The sequence below is a fragment of the Symphodus melops genome (assembly GCF_947650265.1).
Source record: "Symphodus melops genome assembly, chromosome: 23".
NCBI lineage: Eukaryota > Metazoa > Chordata > Actinopteri > Labriformes > Labridae > Symphodus > Symphodus melops.
Window position 1 is genome coordinate 7851914 of NC_136713.1, and position 3037 is coordinate 7854950.

A 3037-nucleotide genomic window follows, 5' to 3' on the forward strand; every position below is an offset into this window, starting at 1 on the left:
CATCGCGCTAACAAGCTAATTTCACCCGAGTCCATGTGTTTGTCAAAAAAATCCAAACAATGAAAAACAAAACTGCCTCTTGTTGTGTTCAGATTACATGACACAACATGTGATGCGGTTCGGTTTGCATGATGCAGCTTTTAGCTCCTGATTATGCTTTTACTTGGGTATGGTGGCTTGTGGGTAATTTGATTGCAGGAAGGGCAGGGCGCATGCATCGTGTTACATCCTTAACACCAGAACTTATGCATTTGAAGCACTTTTCCAGTCAATGTTACCCGACATCCAAACCACAAAAATGCTCTTAAGACAAGGACATACTGAGCATTTTTTTTTTGCGAACAAACTGGAGCATGTTTTCTTCGCTCTTCAAAATGACAAGATTAGGAATGGTTATGTTTGCAATGTGACGCTATCAGGGTGTCAACGTGTTGGAGAGATGCAGGCGAGCAGCACTGATTTCTTTGCAGCGGTTGACAGCAGATGTCTCGTGGTTTCTGAGAAACTTTCCTGCAGCTCTGTGTGCACAGATGAAAGTCTTTTCCAGGGCTGTTTACACCAGATTGTTTGTAGGCTGCGGGATATTGATTCTGTTGTTGTTCCTCAAGTCTGCGCTCAGGTTGTTCCACCTGTTGGCTTTTGTGTCTTCTTCCCTGTGTATCCAACATGGCACACATGAAAAAAAGATTTCTGCTCACAAGAAGAATAAATCCCTTCCATGCTCGGCGCTATGATCATTTCACTCGTCCCCCATCTCCCGCTTCTTTGCCGACAAACAGACGAGCCATCAGCCCAGCGGGGGTTTCTAGGATTACCGTGAAGAATCCGCCCCCCGAGGTCCCCGCCTCCCTCTGTAGATTCCTGTCACAGCTTCGGACTCCCTTCGGCAAACTTGAAGTGGTTCCGCTTGCCCACTTACTCTGGCACGGCGAAGACAGAAAAGCCCGCGTGTGAGAAGGCCCGCATATCCTGTTTCCCTTCAATATAGACCTCAGAGCCCTGGCTGCGGCGGTGGTGGCGAGAGCGGACTGCAGAGTCCGCTCAGCGCTCTGAAGGTCCGAGGGGAGGTTTGGAGGGAGATGATTGGTGCAGGAGAGGCTCGGACCCAGGAAGTAATCATTGAAGCTTCTCACCTGTCTGCTGTCTTCACTTCTAATTGTATCGTCTAAACCTCTCTTCCAAACCCTTTAATCCCCATTTACCCACGTGCCTTTGCTCTTAAGAGGATTAAAACAGGTGATGACAATTCCTTTGTGATTGTGTCCAACTCACTTCAGAGTCATTATTTATACTTCCGAGGACCAGATGTTTTGCGCCACGGTGTATTTTTGGACGGATAGTGATTTGTGTTTCCTTCTGAAGTTGCAAATAAAGATTTTAGTCTCTAAGTCTCTTTTTTTTCCCCCTCCAATTGTGAATGCAGAAAAGCGGGGATGTCTCATGAGGGAGCAGCTCGCTCAGTATCTCAGGAAGCTTTAAGGCGACCGGAGCTGTAAATCAGTCATAAATCTTTGTGTTTGTGCTTCGAGGCTGGGCTGAGAGCTTCAGTGACGGTTTCAGTCGGGAGGTGGACTGCAGACTATGTCAGGACAGAGTGAAGGAACAGAGAGCAGAGAGGAGTTTGAAATACTTCAGGAGGGCTGCACACCTAAAATTCAGTGATTTAAATCATCAGATTAGAAGACCACACGTCTGCTCCCATTTAGTCTGTTAAAAAGACAGCTTTTGTTTTTCAGCTGAATTATCCGAAGATTTTTTTGTTTGTTTCCTAGTTACAGCTTGACATCGGGGATAATAAAAGAAGATTTGTGATAAAAATTGTACCGCTGATGGAAACATGCACTTGTGTTGTGCCACTGGGCCGTCTCTTTGATATCAGCTCACATTTAATAAGAGCTATTTTCCATCCTCCATGGCTGTTAAATGCCAAGCGTAGGCGAGGCGGCTTAAACTGCACGTGCATGAGGAGGCGAACGTTGTCTGAGCGGAAGTGAGACAGAGGGCTTTTTAAGTTTTAACTCCACACCGTCTGACCCAGAGTGCCGCCTGATTTCAGTGGAAATGACGTAACGCTGGTCCAATCAGAGTGTGCGACTCATTTGTTAGTTAGACTCTGATCTGAATTGATGCAATCACAGAGCCATTCACTGTTTTTTTTATTTATTTGGATAAAACGACCATGCTGCTGCAGCAACTTTCATCATCAGGTATGCAATGCACGTGTATTTTTACTTTCTGTATATTTCAAGGGTTGTTGTGCATATCTGCAGGAGGTGAACGCTGCACAGAAGGAAGTTCATATTTTCACCAGCAGTTCAATGAATTAGCTCGCAAACAATACAGGGACTTTTTTCGCTATCTCTTAGCTTATTTCTGCAGGAGGTGCTCTGTCCAGATGTGCTGCCTTGGCGGAAAATCGAGCAGCAAACGATAGCCCGATCAAATAATGCCACCGCAACAAAATGACTAGACTCTGTATGCATCATCACTTATGGTCGTCTCTTGGACGGAACCATCAAATCATGCGTCCAATATCGACGTATTGCAACCCCTCCATCTTGGTGCAAATAGAAGCTCTTATATTGACCACGCTTCAGTTGTGTTCGTCATCTCTCAGCTCGTCGGTGTCAGGCTGTAAGAGTTTGCAACAGTTTGTCAGCCACTTGGGGGGAAAAAGAGCAAACATGCCAGCCTCTCCGTTAGCGCTGCATCTTTTATCCGCGGTGTAGAGCCTCCGATCACAGCTGCCAACATTTTTGTCATTGCAGGTTTGCAGCTCAAATATCCAAATTGTCCTGCAGCTGCTGGTGATGTTTTTAGATGAGGAGGAGCGCGAACAAGTGCTACCTGATGAATTAAAGATGTGACAGACATTGTGCCAAAAAAATAAAGAGTCGAACGTGTGCAGCTTCCAAAACCTTTCGACGTTCTGAAATCAAATATCCCGCCTGTCTCGCCTCACCAGGTTGATGTTTCCTCGCCGAGCGCCCCCAGGGACGCTTTCAAACCTGACCGCCGACGGCTCGCTGCCCCCGTC